A 24,608-nucleotide genomic window follows, 5' to 3' on the forward strand; every position below is an offset into this window, starting at 1 on the left:
GGAAATATATCCTGTGTGTATTTTCCATAATATTACCTTTTATGAATCTACTATTGAATTCATGTTTTTAAGGTAAAGATAAAATTCAGAACATAGAGAAATACAGTGAAAATACCGCAGGAAAATATTTGTGTCATTGTTGAAAATTCAGTATGCGTACCTCTTTTCTAAGTTATTAATAGGCCTGAGAACAACAATATAAGCGATTTCTCCTAAATAGAAGCGAGTCTGAGAGAATAGACTTCCGTCAGAAGTGGCTGCTGTTAGGGAGAGGGGAAGCTGAATTCAAACAGTTTTGTGAGAAACTAGAAAAGAGGAAGTAATTCAGCTTCACAGTCGGTCACTGATATTTGGTTTACTCTCTTTGGAGTTTACAAGTGGCTGCCAAGTTACGTATAAGGCAGGCTGCCTAATCCTTGGAGGCCTCTCTTCCAGCTGATGTCTGCGTCAGTGGTGGCCATGAGAGAGGAAGCAACTTGAGGAAAAGATTGTTTACCACTTGAGTTTAACATGGAATTAGAAGACTGAAGTAAGTGGTTTAGAACACCATCGGAATGCTGTTTTGTACACATTTAAAAGACAGTGATTCCGAGCGTTACTGGACATCTAGTTCTAAATGTTAATTAGGATCTCATTCTGAAGGGCTCCTTCTTACTGCTTCTTTGGGGGGTAATTATGAAAAGCCAAAGACCTACTTTTAGTAAATACCTCTTATGTTTACAGTCATGTATGAATTCTGTGTGAGATGAGACAGATAATCTGACCAACAAACCCCAAAGTCGTCACAGTTGTGTCCTCCAGAAGATTATAATCTAAGGAGTGCTGGGTATATTTATAGGTATATGAAACAAGAGAAAACAAGAGTTTGAAATTGGCTACATAAATGTGGTAGAGTTCTCACCCATTTTTTGTTGCACATTTATACTTTTTCCCACTTACAGATTATAATTTATTTGAGGGTAAGGACTCTAACCACATTTGTTTGTTAGATCTCCTGTGGACAAACTGGAACAAATGGGAAAGAAACCATTGACCAGCTGCATGTGAGTAATTCTTTCCCCAGGATAAGTCCACTTTAGCTTCTAAGTGGAGGATGGCTTGGGGAAGGTGTTGTAGAACAAAGGTCACAGACTCAGACGTGTTTGAAACAAGGCTTTTATTCTTGTTCTCCCAGTCTGCAAGCAGATTTGTAGAAGGAAGGGAAGGGAGCATTCACCAGCAAAAGCAGGGTGAGGACTCCAACCTCACTTCTAGGAGTAGAACCTAAGAGTCCCACCGCCACTGGTCTTTCCAAAAGTTGTTTTGAGATCCACAGAAAAAATAGATCCCTATATTCATAAGTAAGCCCACTTAACATATGCATTTGAAGAGCAACCTGTGTGCACATTTTGAAAACAAAAAAAGTATCAGTAAACAAAATCACCTATAAATCTGAAAGGAGATTTGAAAAGAAAAGAAAAAGCAATTTCATTTAGAAAAAAAAGTGAGATATGACATGAGAGTAATACAGTTAAGATATTTTGTTAGAGTTAAAAAAAATTTTTTTTACTTTAAAAATGGGTGACACATAGCTATTTTGATTATAGAAGCACTGATTTCCCTCATCAAAGGAAGAATGGTCTTTCTCCCACTCCTAAACAAGATTTAGCCTTGTTTCTTGAAATTTAGTTTTTTTTTTTAATTGTGCTTCTTTGATTTGATTTTTCCCTTCATTTTCCCAAATGGAACTGGCATATATTTAAGTTTTAATTCAATTAAACTAAATTATTTTAAGAAGCCATTTTCAGGTGGGTTTTTTTTTTTTTCATTTTATTTATATAATTCTTAGAGGAGTAATAGTACTGTTAACAGTACTCTCTTTTAGGAGCACCTGGGTGTGGCTCAGTCAGTTGAGCATCCTTTGGTTTCAGCTCAGGTCATGATCTCAGGGTCTTGAGATCGAGCCCCACATTGGGCTCTACCCTGGGTCTAGATTCTGCTTAAGATGCTCTCTGCCCCTCCCCCACTACTTCTCTCTAAAAAGTTAATTAATTAGTTAATTAATTAATAATCTCTTTGAGCTTCTGGTGTGATCCAGAGACTTTAAATATGCTCCTTTGTTTTATTTTCACAGTAGTGCTATCAGTGGCCATTATTTGTCTTTACTTTATAGCTCTGTAATCTGAGACTCACAGAATATAATTAAATCTGCCCAAGAAACCATAATTATGAAGCAGGACTAAGATTGGAACCCATGTGTGTGTCTCAATCTTTTACCCACAAAACTACCCACAAACATGTATAAATGTGCATATGCATATGTACATCACATGTACGTACTTCAATATCCACCCATCCTTAGTTGCTAATTGATGGAATATTTTGTATTTCTTGGAGTCTACTTAGTACATTGCCAAGAAACTGCTGGATTCCACCTGTGCAATTTTTGAAAAGAAATTAAATGATGCACTCCAGGAAAGGTTCACATTTGCTCATTATTTCTGGCTTAATCAAGTTAATGGGAAAGAACAAAAAACAGCTAAGACCAGAGCACCTGTAACCAGTGCTGCTGGAAGTTATCGCCTGTTACTTTGACGTACGTGTGTGTGTGTGTGTGTGTGTGTGTGTGTGTGTGTGTGGCCAAGGGTCTAATTATTGGGCTGTTAACAATATAATTTAAGTACTCATTAAATGTGCTACCATTTAATAGACTTGTCTGATCACAAACCTTCATTAAAAGTCTTAGAAAGGTTTTTTTTTTTTTTTAAATCTTGTATTTTTCCATAAAATTCATCTCATTGGGTAATTGAAGAGAGGTGGACTTTGGCCAGTGGTTCACAATAAAGAATGAAGATTGAGTGTGTGAGTGATGCTCAGAATTTGTAATATTTCTCTGCTGTTCTTATGGTATTGCTGCAAATTGTGGAAAACAAATCTGGAAAATTGTAGACATTGGAAAAAAAGAGGCATGAAGAATAAAATATGGGGCAAACATATTTAACTTTTGAAAATAAGCTAATTTTTACTAAGGGTTAAGCCATTGGAAGAACTTCTTAAAATTCATGTATGGGAGAAAATTACAGATTTCCTCAAAGTTTTAAGCGGTGACCTTTTCCATTAATATGTTTGCCTCCACATAGAAAGCTATTTCTAGATTTTAAATTTGAATTGAATTTTTTTAAATTTTAATTTGATATTTTAAGTATAATTATTTTAAAACAAAGATTTTTCTCATCTCTGAAACCAGTTTTACAAAGCTATTCAGTGATTCTTTGTGTGTCTTTCTCACTCATTTTAGAGGGGCGGATAGGAAATAATATCAAATACTTTGTTGAGAATCACATATTGTACCTTTTTTAAATCTCTGTTTTACAGATATGGAGACAAATAAACTTACCCCTGGTCTCTTGCCTAGTAACTGATGAAGTTGTAAATAAAACTTACACCTTAAAACTTATATTGCAGGGTTTTTTTAACTACACATATACCTATATATATTTTTCGTGATAAGCTTTTAAAAACTCCTCTCTGTGATACTTTCCATTTAAAATTTTCAAGAAAGCTTTGTTCTGGATGGGAGCTCCACCTGTGCCCAGACAGGCCTTTGGATGCACTCACTGGTTACCTGCTTAGACATGATAAATTGCTCTCTGTGTTGGCATTTTACGTATAGAAAATGAACGCCTTAAAAAAAAAATCTCTTATTGAAGTGTAATTGACATACAGTGTTATATTAGCTTCAGGTCTACAATATAAGATTTCAAAAATTCTTTACATCACTCGGGGCTCTCGATAAGTGTGCTCTCAATCCTTTTTATCTGTTTCACCCAGCCCCTACCTCCCCTCTGGCAATCACCAAATGTGTTCTCTGGATTTAAGAGTCTTTTTGTTTGTTTGTCTCCTTTTTTCTTTGTTTGTTTGTTTTGTTCCTGAAATTCCACTTGAGTGAAATCCCATGATATTTGTCTTTCTCTGTCTGACTTGCTTCACTGAGCATTATACCCTCTAGGTCTATTCATGTTGCTGCAGATGGCAAGATCTCATTCTTGTTTATGGCTGAGTAATATTCCTCTGTGTGTGTGTGTGTGTGTGTGTGTGTGTGTGTGTGCGCCACATCTTGATCCATTCATCTATCTAGGAATACTTCGGTTGCTTCCATATCTTGCCTATTGTAAATAATGCTGCTGTCAACATAGAGGTACATGTATCATTTTGAATTAGTGTTTTTGTTTTCTTTGGGTAAATACCCAGTAGTGGAATTACTGGGTCATATGGTGATCAATAATATATACTAATCATATCTCTCATGGAAGATGAGCAATAGTATCCAAAAATACAGAGGTGTTTTTAATCAATGAGTAAGTACATAATCAAATATTTATAAATGATTTTTAACATGAATCAAATTGTGTTTTCAAAATTCTAAAAAATTATATCAATAAATGTCCTCAAAATCATGTTAAATTAAAAATCCTCACTTTAAAAAATTGTGACCATATTATATATTATGCTATTAATAACTCAGGATCTTTATATTAAGGTAGATGTTTTTGATAGTGATATTTTCAACAAAATGGCGGTGTAGTAGAGAAAAAAAGTTCTGTCTCTACCTTGAAAGCTCAGGCTTTGAACATAATCTTAGTGGGTCTATGTCTAAAACTGCTAGCGTCAGTTATCTCTGAAATGATTTTGTTTGTCCAGAGATACGATTGTGAAGAATTGGCATTCTTTCTAAAATATTTTCAGATAAACCTTAAACAGATCTTCAGGGATAGAGATATTATACTAAAAATTACACATTCATCTTTGGGAACCAGAGGGAAGGCCATATCTCGCTTCTGTCTTCTGGAATAGCTACATGGCATTTCAGGCCTTGAAGAGGTTGCTCTACTGGAGAGGCGGCAAGTATATATTCATTCCTAAACAGTTATCTGTTTTTTTCTCTTTTGCTATTATTTCAATAGATATAGAATCTGATGTTGAAGTTCTGATCTTCAGATCCCTACTTCGTACTTGGAACCTTTTTATTTTAAATCATGATCTTCTTATGAACTGGTCACTCTTGGGATACATGGTTCCCGGTCACAGCTTTCGTATTTAACTGGAAGCAGTGTTGTTACAATGCTAACTTGCTCCCTCCGCCAGAAATTTATTTGCATATGTGCAGAATATGCCTCTTTCTAACTGCCACTTCTCCAGTTTTTTTTTACTTCTTTGGCATTTCAGCTTCTCACACCCCCTTTTCCTAACTCCCCACCTTAAGGCCATCATTCTTACCCTGCACTTGGTGACTGTCAGGTGTGCCCACATGCCCTTCATCCTTTTATTAACAGAACTGTGACACGAAGAGGTGAGTTGTAGTAACTAGCACTGCACACTCTTGAGGGGAACGAGTGATAGGCTCTGTTGGTGTTGATTTGCGGGGGAGGGGGTATCACAATGAACAGAATGGCTGTGGTGTGGTACATGAGACCCTTTCTTCTCCTTGTGTGGCTCCTATTTTATTCATCACCCTTAGCATTACTTATTCCTCATTGCTTTTCTCCTTCTTTCTGGTTTTTGTTCCTCATCAACTGAGTCAACTCATAAAATAAAAGTACTTCTCATGCACTTTAACCTTATTGACATTAACCAAGTGTTGTTTGTTTTTTAAAAGTTTTACAGCCCTAAACTAGGATTTCTCAACCTTAACACAGTTGACACTTTGGGGCAGAAAATTTGTTGTGAGAGACTGTTCTGTGCATTGTGGGATGTTTAGCACCATCCCTGGCCCCTACTCACTAAATGCCAGTAGCACCCACTTCCCCACCTGTTACATTGAAAAATGTCTTCAGATGTAATCAGATGCTTCCTGGGGGCCAGAATCACCCCCATTGGAGGGCCACTACCCTAGGCAACTCATCTAATTCCTTTCGTCATTTCTTTCTACATGTTTTATGAAGTTATCCTGTTGTTTTTAAATTACAGAACAATGATCTCATTTGACTTCAGGATGTTGATTTCGACACTACTGGGTATTTCGTTGCCTCTGATTCTTTTTGTTTCATATCATGGTCTCTTTGAGAGCTGCTAATACACGTTCACAGTGTTATTTCTGTGTGAGGTAGTGAAAAGATAATGTCCGTGACACATATACTGGATGCCTATGATAGTTGATTGCCTTATCAGTCTAGCTACTCTTGGAGAATATCTTGATGATTACTCTTCCTTCCGATGTGCTACCTGACAGTTTTTTTCAAACCAAGCAACCAGTTTCAACTTCTTGTGGAAAGTAGACCCTACATTATCATTGTTTTGTTCTCATAGCTCCAAAGCACAGAGCAAGCCTTTTGACTGTCCTGATATTAGCACCGAAAGTTCTGCATATTTGTAAACCCTTCAGTTATGGGAAATCCAGGATGGTTCAAAATCCTACTTGTTATTCCTTTTACTTCCCTTGCAATCAGAGCATTTTAGCCCTACTTTAATTTCTGTTGTACAGTGGAGTGGGGAATTTATTGCAGGGACACTGAAGTCCTGGGAATGAGGTGGGCCCATAGGTGTGGTATGCGTGGTCTCACAGTGTTTTCCAAAAACTGAGTTTGAATGTTTGCCATGGACCTCCTGGCCCCGTGTTGTTTTATATCTGGTTCCTCTACACATTTGTGTTGGTTGCCTTGTACCTGATGGTCTTTGATTTGCAACCCTTCATTTAAGAACTGCTTCCCACTTTATTATTTGGTAAAGAAAATCTTTTACTTTTTGTGTTTTTCTTTTTCTTTTTGGTTTCATGTAGATTTTTCACAAGGCAAACTCATAGATATATTTGTTGTTCAAGTTCTCCTTCAAGGGGCACCGGGATGGCTCAGTCAGTTGAGCGTGTGACTCTTGATTTCAACTCAGGTCATGATCTCGGGCTCTGCTCAGTGTGGAGTCTGCTGGAGATTCTCTCTCTCTCTCTGCACCTCCCCACCACTTGCATGCCACTGTATAAATAAATAAATAAATAAATAAATAAATAAATAAATAAATAAAATCTTATTTAAAAAAAAGAAAAGATTTTTGCCAGCTATCCCATAACATGAAATCAGCTTTATGAAGTAATTTACAATCTCTTGGCATTGCTTTTAGATGGTTGCTTGCTCCCAGGCGATTAACTCAAAGACTTCTTAAACTGTGGAGATTTTACAGGTGAAATAGCAATCTGTGTGATGTTGATTAAGGATTATTAAAATTATCTCTTCCATACTTAGTATATCTCCTCCATAATGATATAGGAATATTCCAACACTAGCTCAATTCCTTCAAATTAAAGTTTGTATCCACAAATCTCCTGTTAAAATGCAAGTTTGTGGGTGATAGCAAACTCATCAGCATATAAAAATTGTGCGATCAACTCATTATTACACAAGCCTACATGAAACGCGATGAGCTTTGAGAAGGGACCAAAGGGAAAGTTATGAAGTTGGTTTGTGTGACACACGTAAGGACTCAGTTGTGACAGTTCCAAACAGAGCAGTATGGAGATGTGGAATGCTAGGAAGGGATTGGCTAACAGAATACAATTGAGAAAAAGAAATGAATCTGCCTCATAATTTATCTGGGCCTACTTGTCTTAACCTGTTGTTTTAAGGAGTTAATAAATACGAGGGTCTTTAGGGTATTTGCATGCTACAGAGAAGAAAAGAAGAAAAGATAGTGGTGTTACTTCTTTCCTACCCTTGGTGATATTGAAGTGGGTTGACCAAGGGCTCATTAACTCCAGCATGGCCAGTACCAATCCCATGAGGCCCTCTTCTGATTTTAGGGTAGCGGTGGTCATACTTAGAAGGCATCAGCAATCCGGTTGCTGATATTGTCTCTGTTTTCTTCGTACAATGACAAAGCACAAATTCCCTGAGCACTGAGCCAACCAGTTGTTGTGGAGGACTGTTCTGGGCACTGTTTTATAGGAACTTGCTCAAGGGAACTCTGCCCAGAGTCTTGCTAGTAGTACCTGATAGATACGTTTCCGTTTCCCTTTGAAGGTGGTATAGATGACATGGACCACTCTCTCCTAGTTGGTCTATGGCTTCAGTTCCTCAAGCGCCTCTTCTGGCCAGATACCAATTGCTGGAGTGTCTTAGCTTGCTGCTGGGCTCACTTACTTTCTGTTTCTATAGCAGTATTTAATAGGCTGGTACTAGGATGAGACCCACCTAGAGAGTTTAATAAAAATGCAGATTTGAAGTCCCCACCCCTAACCTACTGAATCAAAATTGCCCCAGGAAATTTTTCTACATGCTGAAATTGTTGATACACTACTTCGCAGTCCCCATCAGTGATCTCATCATTAGCCATAGCTTTAAGTACCATTTGTTTGCTTCATTACTTGCAAATTTATATCTCCACTACAAACCACTCTTTGAAGCTCTAGTCTCATATATTTTGTTGCCCCTAATTTCTCCACTTGGGTGTTTCATAGGTATCTCCAACTTAACATGTCCAAACAAAATGTTTAATATTCCCTCAGAACCTGTTCCTCCCACATTTTTCCATATCTCAATAATTGGGGCCATCTTTCCCAAAGGTTCTTCAGCATTATTCATTCCTTCCTGCATATTACCCACAGTATCCAACCTCTGAGCAAATTCTGTTGATCCTACCTCCAGATTATGCCATGGCTTCGTATGTTGTTTTTTTTTTCCACATTCATCCACTACCTTTTTTCTAGCCCACCGTGTGCCTTATGTGACTACTGAAATTGGCTTCTAATTGGTCTCTCTGCTTCACCTTTAGCTTGCTTCCAACTTATTCTCTGTGTTTAGGAGCCAGTGCCATCTTTTAAACATGCCATGTATGTCCTCTGTTGAAACCCTTAAATGGCTTCCCACTCCTCTTTAAATTCAGTTCATACATCTTTTTTTTTTTTTAAGATTTTATTTATTTATTTGACAGAGAGAGAGAGACAGCCAGCGAGAGAGGGAACACAGGCAGGGGGAGTGGGAGAGGAAGAAGCAGGCTCCCAGCGGAGGAGCCTGACATGGGGCTCGATCCCAGCACTCTGGGATCACGCCCTGAGCCAAAGGCAGACACTTAACGATTGAGCTACCCAGGCGCCCCTCAGTTCATACATCTTAGTGTGGCTTCTATAACAGTGCCTGGCCAGTATGGTGGACCTCACCAGTCTGCCCCCGCCCCCAGCACTCTGCCCCTCACCCACTGTGTTCCAGCCACAATGACTTTGCCTTGGTTCCCTGAGGGTCCCCTGTCTTGAAACATTTGTGGGTACAGTGGCCTCTTCCTGGAATGCTTTTTTCCCTGGTCCTTGGCTCCTCAGATTGCAGATCCCTTCACTCAGGTCAGGGATTAGGTTAAGTGTCATGTTCTTAGGGAGACCGTCCTCATCATTCAGTTTATTCAGGCCTTCCTCATCCTCAGCACACAGTATTCTCCCAGTTCATTTTTCCTTTCCTCTATAGTACTTGGCATGTTGTGGTTATTTATTCATTCACTGGTGTCTTCCTTGTGAGACTGTATGCTACGAGAGGGTGAGAACCATGTCTGCTTTCATCACTACTGTACACTCATCACCTAGAACCGTGCTGAGCCAATAAAAACCACTCAATGCATATTTATTAAATGAGTTAATTAAGGTTTAGATTTTGTTTGTTTGTCCTTAATATAGGGCCAATAAATGTTAGATGGGGAATAGATTTGGGTGAGACTTTTAATAATAACTGATTTCATATTGAAAGTGGAAACCTACAAACTAAAGCCTAACATGGGGGCGCCTGGGTGGCTCAGTCATTAAGCGTCTGCCTTTGGCTCAGGTCATGATCCCAGAGTCCTGGGATCGAGCCCCACTTCAGGCTCCCTGCTCAGCGGGAAGCCTGCTTCTCCCTCTCCCCTGCCTGCTGCTCCCCCTACTTGTGTTCTCTCTCTGTCAAATAAATAAAATCATTAAAACAAATAAAAAATAAAAAAATAAAATAAAAAATAAAACCTAACATGGAGTTGTAATAATTCAAATCTACCCCATATTTCATCTGTCATCCTTTTATATAGTTTAACATAAACATTTAACGACATTAACTAGCCAACACTTCTTTTACTTGTGTAATTCACAGTAAGATTTTGTACCACAATTTTTAAACATTCAGCATTCCAGAAGTAGTAATTTTTTTTATTTATATGGAATAAGAACAAACACAAGGTTGACCTTAAATACAGGTGTAAAATGGCCATTTGCCTACACACTCTGACTTGAGGGAGGTTATAAAAGCAAAAACAACTAACAGGTACTCATTAACTCTTGATCGTTGTTCCTGAAATGTCACCATTTTGAATTTTGTCTTCTCCTTGGGGTTCTGTTAAAATTATAGGTACATGAAAGGTCATTATCAAAGTTCAATGTACATGAGATCTATTGCGTCACTTTTATCCTAGTAGAACTGTATAGCAATAAAATAATTTTCTTCTTCTAGGAGTAAGAGTGATCTTTAAGAGAAAACTGATCCCCATATAACTCTATGATAGCATAATTTTATTGTTAAACAAATATTTATGTAGGTTTCTGCCCATTACTATGCTGTGAGCTCATAAGAGCAAATAAGGAGTCCATCATTAGGACATCACATCATAGAATTCACAAAATTGTATTGAAAGAATGAATAAGTAAATCAAATATATAATAGCAACTTTTTGTGGCTGGTGCCAGTATTTAAAATAAAAAATTCTGTACAACAATGAAATGATGTTAAAACATGCATAATTATGCTTATGGACTTTGGAGGAAGAAATAAGACCTAAGTGGCCTTTTTTCATTGATAATGCATAAAGTGTTTGATACTGGATACCAGGTGTCACACTTGGTGTTTTTAGCCATTGTAGTACAAATTTGCTTTGTCAGCTCTTTTTTTTTTTTTCTCAGTTTTTTTTTTTTTTTTATTAATAATGATTTTTTATTATATTATGTTAGTCACCATACAGTACATCCCCGGTTTTCGATGTAAGGCTCGATGATTCATTAGTTGTGTATAACACCCAGTGCACCATGCAATATGTGCCCTCCTTACTACCCATCACCGGTCTATCCCATTCCCCCACCCCCCTCCCCTCTGTAGCCCTCAGTTTGTTTCTCATAGTCCATAGTCTTTCATGTTTCATTCCCCCTTCTGATTACCCCCCCTTTCTTTATCCCTTTCTTCCCCTACTGATCATTCTAGTTCTTATGTTCCATAGATGAGAGAAATCATATGATAGCTGCTTTGTCAGCTCTTATATTCGGTCCTTTGTTTTCTCCTTCCTTCCTTCCTTCCTTCCTTCCTTCCTTCCTTCCTTCCTTCCTTCCTTCCTTCCTCCCTTCCTCCCCTCCCCTCCCCTCCCTCCGTTCGTTCGTTCTTTCCTTTTCTTTCTTTTTTTTTCTTTCTTTCTTTCTTTCTTTCTTTCTTTCTTTCTTTTTCTTTTCTTTTCTTTTCTTTTCTTTTCTTTTCTTTTCTTTCTTTCAGTTGAAGTGTATTTGACATACAATGTTACACTCGTTTCAGGTGTTTTCTCCTTTTTCATCTAGCCATTTTCACCTTCTATGCGTGGCTTATTTTTGTTAAGTGGTGCAAATATTGAGTAACGTGTATTGACGTTGGCACACTTTCACAACCCGCCTGTGGCCTTTCTCCTCATTACCTTATCTGACACTCTTTAAACTGTATTTTTACTATTCTTGCACAACTGATTCTAGTGAAGTAGAAAAGCCTTCATTTTTAATCCCCTGTCTGCTGTTTTTCTCACAGCAGGAGCTGTGGCTACTTCTGGGGTATCATTAGCAAGTTAAATGCTGAATATCACATTTTGGATTGTGGCCTCTTATGAGTCATTTGTCTTTTGAACAAGGTGTGTCCAATGTTGGAAAGAAATCATAGCAAGGTCTACACTGGAGTGCCAACAAGTTTTTCAAAAGGAGTTGCCACACCCAAACCTAAAGCAGTTTTTTCAACAGCTAAGATTAAGAGTAATTAACATTTAATATGCCCCCACTTATACGTCCATTAAGTTTCCATGAAAATTAACATTTTAGCCATGTGTGTCAGCACTCATTTTAACTTCTTTATCTTTCGAAGATTTGTCTTTATTAGAATGGTCTTTTCTCCGCAGAGATCTTTGTTTTAGATTGAGTGCTTTTCTATAAAGAGTAATCCTGCTCTGTGAAGGCCAATGGTCTAGATGAACTGATGTCAAAATTGTGGCCTCTTTACAGGCCTCCATTGTTCATTATGCAGAGAAGGCTCATTTGAGTAGTGAGGAAAAAGAGCTGAATGCTCTGACCTTGTACAGCTTTCAGTGCTGAACTCTCCTACTAAATAAGTATATTCTTAAAGAGAGTGCTTTTTTGTTGATAGTCCATTTCAGTAGGAGGGGGAATTCCTTGGTAGACCTATCTTCTAAGACTTTACAATATAAAAACAGTTAAAAGGTATTTTTTAAAATCATTTGTTAACCTTTTCTGTTCGTGTAAAAGTAGCCATATTTTTTTACTATTATATAGTTTTCTGTGACTTTTTTTTGTGCACAACTTGGGATTTAAAATCCTTCTGTGTATTTGAGAAAACCCTATCTAACGTATATAAAGTTAAGTGGAGTTGTTGTAGTATTTATTAATGTTTTTGTATGAAGATAATTGTCCTAAGTCAAAAAGATAAGCCCTATCATAAGTGTGTACCCACACATATGATGGGAAGCCTATGGGGAAAGAGTGGGAAGATGGAGAACATTGTCCTTTCTTGCACATAAGCAGACATATTCCCTCATTTGAGAGACTTTGCATGCATACTCTAAACTGCTCCAAAATCCTTCATCATTCTTGCTGCTTACTTCAAAATTCAGTCTAGTCGATCAATCTTGCAATTCCTGGAACTGGCGCATTATTCAAGATTCTTAAACCCAAGGGGAAAAAAGTGCCCATTTTTTGCTCTTGATTCTTTAATTTCATTAATATACCCTAAGATTGCTTTAGCTATTTTAGCTATTGGAAATAAATCATAAAGATAGCTTTAGGTGTCATACAGTACAAATCATCTTGCACCTTGCCTGTTCTCCCTATGTTAGGTTTTTGAAATGTATGGAAGCCCCTGTGTGAGGTCTGGCTTATGCATCTTACTGGCTGTGCTGTTTTGCTCTGCGTGAATGTATTGTTGCCTGTTTGTTCCTTCCTTTCTTGGTGGTCTCTTGGATGATTTCCACTCTTTTGTTCTTCCATACAGTACTTCTGTGACCCATACGGCGTAGTGGTTAACAGACTCAGAACTAGATTGCTTGTGTTTGTGGTTCCACCACATTGTGCGACTGTGGCAAGTTATAAACTGCTGTGCCTCAGTTTACTCATCTGTAAAATGCAGTACGTTTTCTATGGGATAGGTATGTTAGGAGCATAACAGAGCAAAAGCACAGAAAGGACTTGGAACGGTGCCTGACACATAGAAAGTATGGTACAAGTGTTAGCTGTTACATCTATTAACACAGTCCTTCTACATACCTCCTGAAGTGTTTAAGTGTGACATTTTCTCTTGGGTAGATACCCAGAAGGGTAATTTCTGGGCCCTAGCAATGGAATATCTTTACTTTTACTAAAAAATTGTTAAATTGTTCTCTAGAGACATTGTACCAACTTATCCCTGTTGTGCATAAGTTCCTTTTTTATCCTCCACTTCAAGTCTATTGTCAGACTTCTAATTTTTTTTCAGTCTGACGGGTTACAGATTAGCTCTGTTATTTTAATTTGCATTCCCTGATAAAGAGTAAAGTTGGAAATTTTTTCTAATTGGCCTTTCTGGGAATTGCCATTAATATTCTTTGCTTAAAACAAAATATACAATACTTTATACAAGCATATGAAGTTAAAATATAAGGAAACTCATTTTTTACCTCCAGGAGGAAGGGGCAGAAGAATAGGACTTAGCTGATCAGTAACATTTTATTTCTTTATTTTTTTCACACTGATCAGGATTTTATTTAAACGCTAGTGAACAATACTGTAGAGATATTGATATGTAAATTTCTAAAATGCTGCATCTTAAATTTAGTTGGCGAAGACCATGTTTATCTATAAGTATGAGTTTAGTCCTCTGCATAGAAATGAGATACTAAACTGTAAAAAAAAAAAAAAAAAAAAGCTTCCTACTGTTTGAAAATCCTGACTTATTAAGTAGATTGTAAAATTGCATAGATCTTTAACAAGAGAATTGGCTGTACAAGAATACTTCCCTTTCACAGTATTCCTTTTTACTTCATATGGGAGTTATTGCTTCTGCTGTAGGATTGAACTGCTATAGCACTAAAAAGCAATTATTTAGGGAAGAGGCAGAAAAAGGGAATGTATGTAAGGCAGTATTTCTTTTAGGTACAATAACATAGTATTATAGGAAGACAAGATAAAAATTACTCAAGGCTAGCTTGGTTCTCACTGAATAAAAACAGTGGGGTAAATACTGAGCTCCTCTGCGTCAGTCTACTAATCAATGCCTTGGTCGCCATATTGGTAATCCCTGGAGTAAGGCATCTTGGTACTGTCCATGATACTCATCTGAGTATTCTGCCTGACAATCGCTTTCACTAATTTCAGACCCATTTGTTCCTGTTCCTTGGCTTTCGTTGTGAATGACAGGTTCTGTGGGAGTGGCTCAGTATTTGGGATCATATACTTGCCGCCCAAGCCCATACACACTGATTCCTTCCTGGGAAGCTGCTTTGTTGGTTCCCATCTGTAGAAAGATTGTCGAGTTGTCTGCTGGTTGTAATGTTAGCTTCTGGTCCCTGGTGCTAACATCTCCACCTGGCTGGCTCCTTTGTTGGTTCCCATCTGGATCCTTTGTTGGTTCCCATCTGCAGACTAATTGTGGTCTGGTCAAAAGGTTTGTCAGTTTGCATTTGGGGATCATAAAGATGCCTCCTAGACCCATACTGTCATACCTGCCTGGCTGGTGCATTTTTTGGTTCCCGTCTGCAAACCAATTACACTTTGGCCAGCTTTTAATTTTTCTTCATCAAAATGTCTTGTTTGTTTTTCAGCATACTTAATGCCAATGTCAGTTGTTGTATGGAATCCTTTTGTTTTAGCCAGACCTGCCAGAAGCCACCAGCATAGTCTCAACCTGGGTCATGTTTCCATTCTCAAAAAGATCATTTGCTTCAAATATGTCATGTGGCTTTAATAAAGTTGCTAATATTCGCCAACTCAGGCCAGTTTAACGAGGACTCATTAACCTTCACTGAGCCTGACTGTAGCGTGTTTATGAGCTCGGAGAGGATGACGCCATCTTTTAAGCCCAGCAGAAAGTTGGTGCCAATGTGCATGCCTGTCACCTCTTCTATCTAATTTCAAAGATCTTCTGCTTGATGATCGTGCTTGGAAGAGATCTTGTTCTTGACCTCTGCCGAGAGCCTGTAATAAGGGCCTTGTTGAAGAGGGTCTTAGTGGTTCAGGTGCCAGGGAGAGGCTGTCCTCAGGTCTAAGAGTTTCTCTTCCTTGACTTCCCCACTCCAGGCCCTGAGCAGTGGCTGCAGTGCGAGATGCTCAGAGCTTGCTCGCCTGGGTGGCACAGGAGATACCCTGACCTGTAACATTTTATTTCTTTAAACACCAAAATTTGCAGAACATTTGGAAAATGTTTATTTGTTTTATCTGGGTGATGAGGACCTGGTCGTATTTTATATTGTCATTTTCATAATGTTTTCAATATTTCATAATTAAAAAAAATCAATTTAGGTTTCGTTATCAAGCCAGGGAATCATGTTTGGGATTCAGCAATTAAAAAGTGATAGCGATATTTTAAATATACATGTTACTGTAAGAAAACCAACTACTGGCAGTAACATTTTAATCTTAAAAGTGTAAATAGTAGAATTAAAATAATGATAGCATTCCATTTATTTTAAAAATATAGAAAATAGGGGCGCCTGGGTGGATCAGTTGGTTAAGCATCTGCCTTAGGCTCAGGTCTTGATCTCAGGGTGCTGGGGTCAAGCCCCGTGTCTGGTTCCCTGCTCAGCAGGAGTCTGCTTCTTCCTCTCCCTCTGCCCCTCCTCCTGCTTGTGCTTGCTCTCTCTCTCTCTTTCTTTCTCAAATAAATAAAAATCTTTAATAAAAAAAATTTAAAACAAATATGGAAAATATATTTGGAGAGAAAATTCTCCAACTTCCTGACAATAGAGGATGATTATAGTATGATAAAATAATAAAGTATCCTGTAGAATATTGTATTTTAAATGTTTTACTGAATATGTTACCAATATTAATTATGTCCATTAAATTTTACTTAGATATTGTATAAAAGTACCATTTTTCTTAATCTTAGAATGATTTCTATTTTTTTTAAGATTTTATTTATTTGACACAGAGAGAGAGAGCGCACAAGCAGGCAGAGGGGCAAGCAGAGGGAGAAGCAGTCTCCCTGCTGAGCAGAGAGTCCGACTTGGGGCCTATTCCAGGACCCCGGGATCATGACCTAAGCCGAAAGCAAACGCTCAACCGACTGAGCCACCCAGGCGCCCCAGAATGATTTCTATTTTAGATATCATTAAAATGGGTTAAATGTGATGTTATTGCCAATGTAAGGAGGCAAATGACATAAACGCGTCTGCTATCATTGTTTATCTATGAATATATGTAATATTTAATTTGGCATGCAATGCTCTTTTTAATAATTACTTAATTTGATTAACATGGAAACTTTGATTTTAACATGGGCAAATGACATATATGATTACATCATCTAGATAGTTTTCTTACCTATGTTGAAAAGTTATGAGTTCAGAGCAAAAAATGCAACTTAAATTTTACCCATTAGGATTTGAAGGCTAAAGGGTCCATTTTCCTGGACAGTGATGACTAGAACTCTAAATGAGTCTTTGAGGAAAGTACCAGGTAATCTTTTGTGGATTTAAAAAATCATTATAGATTTGTTCAATTCCTGTGCTTTGAGACTACATGGGAACATGAAATCACCTATCCTTCATATTTCTCAATGTGTTTCCCATAATAAATTTTTATTATTTTAGGAAGATTTTTGATTTGATTATACTAGTACTCTGAATCAGATTTTCCAACACAGACAGACTATCATAGCTTATGCAACGCTTCAGTGGTATAAGGATAGAATAATATATAATAAAACTATTGGTCTCTTAATTTTCTAGATCCCAAAGTAACAAAGTCTAATAACATTCAGACCTGGCAATCTGAAAATCATGGCAATTTGAAAATTAGGTAAATTGTGGATTTAGTAGTCAGGTATTTAAAAACAGCTGTATTAGGGCGCCTGGGTGGCTCAATCGGTTAACTGTCTGACTGTTGGTTTCGGCTCAGGTCATGATCTCATGGGTCATGAGATCAAGCCCCATGTCAGGCTCCTCACTCATTGGGGAGTTTGCTTGAAGATTCTCTCCCTCTGCCCTTCCCCTATCTCTGTCTTACATTAATAAATAAATCTTTAAAAAATTTTAAAAATTAAAAAAAAACAGCTATATTGAAACATTTTTAAAAAACAAAGTATACACATTTAAAGTATACTATTTGGTAAGTTTTATATATATATCTATATATATATATCTATATATATCTATATATATATATATCTATAAAATTATCAATACAGTCAAGATTATGACATACCCATCACCCCCCAAAATTTTTTCTGACCTCTTGGTAATCCTTCACCCCATTCCCTCATTTCCAACCAACCACTGATCTATTTCCTGTCACAAAAGATGAGTTTGTATATTCTAGACTATTACATATATTTTTTTGCATATTAACGCTATTCATTAACACTGCACAGGTAAGGGGCACCTGGGTGGCTCAGTCGGTTAAGTGTCTGTCTTCAGCTCAGGTCATGATCTCAGGGTCCTGGGATTGAGCCCTGCATCGTTCTCCCTGCTCAGCAGGGAGTCTGCTTCTCCCTCTCCCTCTGCCACTCCCCCTGCCTGTGCTCTCACTCTCTCTCTCTCTCAAATAAATAAATAAATAAATAAAATCTTTGAAGAAAAAATACTGCTCAGGTAAATTCCAAACCAGGATATAAAAGTATTAGATACTAAGTCTAAATAATTTTTACATACTCATTCATTCCTTAAGAAGTGTCTAAAATACAGCTTATTTCTAACTATAATCTTCAATCAAAACTTATCCAGTTGACTTTGGCTTTTGGCCAAGGTGGGATAAGAGGGCAGATAGGTTGCAAGAGGATGTGTGTATTAGTTACCTATTGCTGCATAACAAATTATACCAAAACTTAGCAGTTCAAATGGCAGATATGTAATTCTGAAGGTCAGAAATCCAAGAGTAGCTTTGTTGGGTGATTTTGGCCCAGGCTGTTTCATGATGTTGCAGTCACACTGTTGGTGAGGGCTGCAGTTATCCAAATGCTTGACTTCACTAGAAATTATCTTCCCAAGATGGCTTACTCATCTGCCCATTGGCCAAAGGCCAAATTCCTCACTGGCCTACTCCTGGTGTTAGAAGGCATCAGACCCTCATATTTTGGTCTTTTATAGGATTGTTCAACATAGTGTTGGGCTTCCTACAGAAAGAATGTTACAAAATAGAGAATGAGCATGACCAGAATGAAAGTTGAATTATGTTGGAAGTCATATACCGTCTCTTCTCCCATATTCTCCTGACCATCAGAACAACCGTGGTTCACTATGGGAGGGGACTACACAGCTGAATCACTGTAGGAGCTGGATGTCACTGAGGCCATCTTGAAGGCTAGCTGCCACAATATGTTTAGGCTATTTAAAATCAAACTGTTAAACAAGTTTTAAGACTCATGTAATCAGCCCATAAACCCACATTGGCCATATCTGTTTGCCTGTAATTTATGGGCTGATTACATAACAGTCTTACAATTTATTGAATAATAATTTTATAAGCACATATTTACTTAACAATTTATTACCAACATTTGAAAGTAACAATACTGCATTTCCTTTAAATGTCCTGTGTTGGGGTGCCTGGCTGACTCAGTCGGTAAGGCACGTGACTCTTAATCTTGGGGTGGTGGGTTCGAGCTCCATGTTGGGGGTAAAGATTACTTAAAAATAAGATCTTTAATAAATAAATAAATATCCTTTATATTTTAAAAACTTTTTGTTAAATCTGGTAGATTTCATTCCTCTTTGGTTATTTTTAATATATATTTAAGTATTTATGAGAGTTTCAGAACAAAAGAGAACCATCTGTATCAGTTAAACCTTCAACATGTTATAAAAGAATCTGAATCCATTATATATAGTATTATTCTCAAGAATTAATAATAAGGGGTGCCTGGATGGCTCAGTTGGTTAGGCATCTGACCCTTGATTTCAACTCAGGTCATGATCTCAGGGACCGAATCCCACTTGGGCTCTGTGCTGGGCATGGAGCCTGCTTTAGATTCTCTCTCTCCCTCTGCCCCTCCCCATTGTTCATGCACATGTGTGTGTTCTCTCTAAAAAAGGAAAGAATAAGCATTAAATTAAGAAAGATTCACTAATTCAATATTTATTTTTCACAAGTTCTACTGTAGCAAAAAGTTGTTCATATGAAGATTGTGATTATTCACACTTTTCAATGCATTTCCAATATTTTAGGTGTAGATACATTTTAAAAATTCTTTACCAGTGTTGCTTTGAAAACTGGTGTGGGGAGACATAAAGAGGATGATTCGAATGTAAAAATAAATCCCACTTAGAAATTCAGCATACTTTTAAAAGATCATCTAAAGCTAAATGATAGCTTATACTTAAACTCTAATAAAGACTCAAAATATTAATAGATGTTCTCCTATATTACCAGTAATAGAGTATGTGACTCAAAATAAGCCCCCAGTGCAAACAATGAAAACTAAATTGAGCACAGCATCAAAAATCTGGCAGTGAAATCACTTTGCCCCACCCTATAGCACATGCTGTTCCCAAGGAAGAAGCAGTACGTTCTAAGGCTTAAGGTTTGGCAAAGGTTCTCATCATTCTCAGACCTCCTTCAAACTCCCAAATCTGTATTCAATTTCATTATTCTTTTCATACCCCTGCCTGCCCTGTCTCCTCTTGCTGATCGCTTTATAAAACCTCAGGAATATCTGCACAATTTGATGTAATTTTAACTGCACCCCAAAACAGCAGGATATAAAGCGAGTAGGTGAACTAGCTTGCCTTTGCTTAGTGAGTTGAAGACTTACGAAGGGTAGTGGGGGGCACTGTATGTCGGCTGGCTGACAAAACGGAGTAGACTAATAAGCTTTGACTGTTCCATTTCCAAAATAACTCTTTATTTTCCTGATACTCCATGACTTTGTTAAGAGTGCATCAGTCACTGACGGTGCAAGGCACATTGGCTTCTTAGACTCCATCGGGCTCCCTGAGTGTAACTGGCATAGCACACATGCACGGGCACAGCACATGACAGGGCGCAGGGCTCTGGGTATCTCTACTCCCAAGAATGAATGTGGAACCTAAGTTGTCATTATTATTATTATTATCGTTAAATAATAATTTTTTATTATGTTATGAATTTCTTCAAGATAAATCTTAATTAAATTAGGAATGTCAGTATTAAGGTCTTGTTTCCTAAATTTGGTCCTTAAATCAGAATGCTTTCATTAGATTAATTTTAATCATTCATTACATTAATCAGTATTTATTGAGTTTCTAATAAAGGTCAAGCAACCATGTTCACAGTGGTGAATAAAAAAGGGCAAGGTTTCTACTCTGGGCATAAATACCTTAGCATTTGAGACTGACATAAAGGCGTAAATAGACACACTTCAGGTAGTGCTGAGTGTTATGGTCAAAATCAGTTGGAGGGAGATGCTGTCGGAGAAGGCATCACTGTGGAGATGACATGGGAACTGAGAGGAAATGCAAAAACTGAGGCAGGAACGTTCAAGGCAGAGAAGATGGCAAGTATGAAGGAAGGCCCAGAGGCTAGAACAAGCTGGACAGCCTTGAGCAGCACAAAGGACAGGATAGCCATCACTTAGTGAACAGACAGAAAGTCTTAGAAAATGGGGCCAAGAGGTGGGCAGGGCCTCGACATAGCATGTCTTTAAAATTAAATTTTATTTTCTTTTTTCTCAGTTTAGTAAAATACATAGACCATCTACCTCTTCGTAACAGTAAATTTCAAGTTAAAGGACTAGCTGGTGAGAATGTCATTCTTTTGGCTACTTATGTCCGAAACGACTTAATTTGCTGATGATGTCTCCAATTGGGGAGATGTAGTGTAAGTAACATGGAGCTTACAGCCAAAATCATATACGACATTTGTAAGCAAGCAGTCAGGACTAGCATATCAAGAGGAAGGATCGTATCCACCCTTTGCCTTAATGGAATACTGCATCCATCTATTAATTTTGTGCAAATAGTTGAATTGGAAGTTGTTTTGTCTATAGATTTGTGCCCCTCACTAGAATGAGATATGCCAATAGGGGTGCAGGTAAGTCCTTGAACCCCAGCTTCTAATATGGTTGACTATCAGATAGATTTATTGTGGTTGAAAATGTAAATTGTTGGACTGTATACTTTTTTTTTAAAGATTTTATTTGTGTTTGAGAGAGAGAGAGTAAGAGAGAGAGGGCATGCATGAGTGAGGGGAGGAGCAGAGGGAGAGTGAGAAGCAGGTTCACCGGGATCCCAGGACCCCTGGGATCATGACCTGAGCTGAAGGCAGACACTTAACCAACTGAGCCACCCAGGCACCCCAAGGACTATATACTTTTTAAAACTATCATAAATGAGTTTAAATGCAGTAGATCTGACATTTCTTTCTGAGATATTTCAAAGTCTAAGGAAAGAGAAATTTATCTCTTTGTGTTTCTAGGACTTACAACTTTTGCCCAAAGTGATCAAATTTAAAAACAAATAAATCTGATGTTACAGTAAATTACTTGCTACTCAATGTCTAAGCATTGGGGGCTCATTCTTCAGAATTGAGACAGCTGACAACCACTCAATGTATTTGGTCCTTGACTGATGTGTTTTTATCTTTATGGTTTCAATATATATGTATTAGAAGTGAAACTAACATAGTAAAATAAATATCCCATGTGAGTGAAAAAATAAGCACTGTGATTTCTCAAGAAAAAAACTAAAATACAAACCTTGTCATGGGCTTCTTGTTACTGCACCAGCACAAAACAGTGTTGATTATGCAAGGAGGGGACCGCCAGGGCTAGATGAAGTGCCCCTTACGGTACAATCTTGTTAGCAACCTGACCAACACAGGGTGTAGACTACGAAGGCCCAGGAAGCGCAGACCTAAAGTTTGGGCAGATTATGAAATTTGCGTCTCGGCTTTACAGAATGGTTTCTTTTACATGTATTTGCTTCCAAAATAGCTACTTCTCATTAAGACTCCCTCCCGTTTTGTTGTTTGTACATTTGTTTTATAGAGGAAAATGTCTTCCCTTAGAGATATAGTATTAAATGCCACTGAGCTAGCACGAAGTTTAGCACGTTTAATATAGATTTTGTAAATATAAACATTGATAATACAAATTTAAATTTGTAAATTAATTTAGTTCAGACAAGTGAAAATTAACGTATGGAAGGAAAGACAGCATATAAATATGATTCACTGTCAACATTGATGTGGAATTCAAGAGATCTGGATTTTATACCCTGACTTGTTATTTGTTAATTTTGTGCCTGTTTCACCAGCTATGAAATTTGAATAATATACTGTAAAGTGTTTGGAATAGTAAAGTGTGGATGTACATATATGTGTATATAATTCACCATATTTAGAATTAAGTTCATTATATGATGTGTCCATGAAGTACTACAGGCTTAACACAGTGCCTCGAAGAACATCAGCACTCAGTATATTATTATCTCTCCTTAACAGCCAGGTTTTCCCTTTGTTGTACCCCCAAAAGGTACTTGGACATTTTGCATTCTACTCTCTTAATATTATATCAGGACCGAGTTACCTCGAAAATAACTTTTTACCTATATGCAGTTAGCAATCAGGAAAAGAAAAAGAAATGGGGCGAGGAGAGAAATAAATTTATTTTCCTTTTTTAGGGGATCCCAGATGACAAGAACTTATACGCCTCTCCATTTACTGGCATTATTCATCTGAACATACAGATATTCCTTCTTTGAGGGCTATTATTTTGTCTCTGAGGCTTTCTTGGCTTGTGTTTGCTTAGTAAGAGGGTAAGAAACATTTTTCCACCTTTCCTTTCCTTTAGAGAACGTACAGATGGGATGGTGTGCTCACGTAGCTTAACGCCGCAGGAGAGGGCAGCAGTTTCAGGGACTTGCTGTGACTTACTAAAGCCCAGAACAGTAGTATGGATGAGGTCAGAGGGTGGCGTGCCCTGTCCATCCAGGCCCTGCTGATCTGAATCTGACTTCCTTGGAGTTGATTGCCTTTGCCTTTATTCAGTTCCCTCCAGGCCCAGCAGGATCTTAAAAATAAGACAGAGAATTTCAGGTGAACACAATTGCTTGGCAAGTCCCCTAAGAAACGCTCTTGTGTAAGTGGGTGCAGCATTACTTTTGCAAGTGCTTCCAGTTCCATTGTCACCTAGGTACATTTATATGCCTTCATCCCTGAAAACACTTCAAAGTGTTCATGTGAATTTCAAGTTGATTTCCTTCTGCCATGTGTGACTATTTGATGCTGAGGATCCTTTGCAGACAGAGAGAATGGATAACATGTTCTGTCTAGAACCAGAGCTCAAGAGTCTCCAATGACTTTACTCACTGTGCCTAGGCCAGGAACTGGAGGATCTCAGCAATTCACCTTTGTTGGGTCCTCAGTGGTCATTTCATTGCCTTATGTACTTAACATATTTTAATTTACTTCCTGCTTTTCAAGTTGGTCTTAGAAATTTGTTTTTAAAGCCCAATAAACAGGCAAGTCCCACAGTTTAATTCCCTTAGTCAGTGTTGAGTCATTACTGTATTCTCACCTTCACAGCAGATGTCATCATTGGGATTTGGGATTTGCTGAAATAGTTTCCTCTGAATAAAAAGTTTCACAACTTCATGTAGGTTAGCATTTTCATTGTGTCTGATTTTTAGCATGCTTGACTAAGTTTAAATGCTGGTAACTGGCTGAAAGTAACCAAACCAAAGGAACTGGGATTGGTATCACAGATTCTTGGAAATCAGTTATGGTTAAAGATTAGAGTGGACTCTGCGGCTGCCTGTCTTTTTTATGTAAACATAAAGTTCAAGGGTCACACATGACATAGAAAAAATAAGTATTTAGCTTCTGCAAAACGTTTTTTAACTCTTTAAGTAGTTTCCTGATCGTACCCTGTTTGCAAAGTAAATGAAACAATTGAACTTCCTGGATGATGGGTTTTAGCAGAAGTGTATCAGGTAGCAAACTTACCTCGTAGGTGAATCACAGTATTTTTCACCTGCAGTTGAAGATAACACTGCTCTGTCCCAGGTCATTCCCCAGACCTTTGAGATACTGTTTCTGGCCTTGAGTCTACTTAGGGAACAGATCACTCTCCATACCCATCTGAGGTAATGTCCTCTACTCTATCTGGCCCTCAATAGGTAAACATCCCCTACGTGGCCAAAAACAACAAAGTTGAGAAAACTTGGCTGAATCTAGAAACCTGTGATTAGTCCGCCTCTTCCCATACCAAGAGCTACGATCTTGCTTGTTTCCCAAG

At 37.8% G+C, this 24,608-nt stretch overlaps 1 protein-coding gene and 1 pseudogene across 1 annotated transcript in view; one reads left to right on the plus strand and one right to left on the minus strand.

Annotated features, from left to right (window-relative positions):
- ADGRV1 (adhesion G protein-coupled receptor V1) overlaps window positions 1–24,608 on the plus strand; it is a 508,055-nt gene that overhangs the window by 251,271 nt on the left and 232,176 nt on the right. The gene's annotated exons all lie outside the window — the stretch shown is intronic.
- LOC113255108 (calponin-3-like) lies at window positions 14,444–15,300 on the minus strand (annotated as a pseudogene).

The sequence above is a fragment of the Ursus arctos genome, unplaced genomic scaffold (assembly GCF_023065955.2).
Source record: "Ursus arctos isolate Adak ecotype North America unplaced genomic scaffold, UrsArc2.0 scaffold_5, whole genome shotgun sequence".
Classification (NCBI taxonomy): Eukaryota; Metazoa; Chordata; class Mammalia; order Carnivora; family Ursidae; genus Ursus; species Ursus arctos.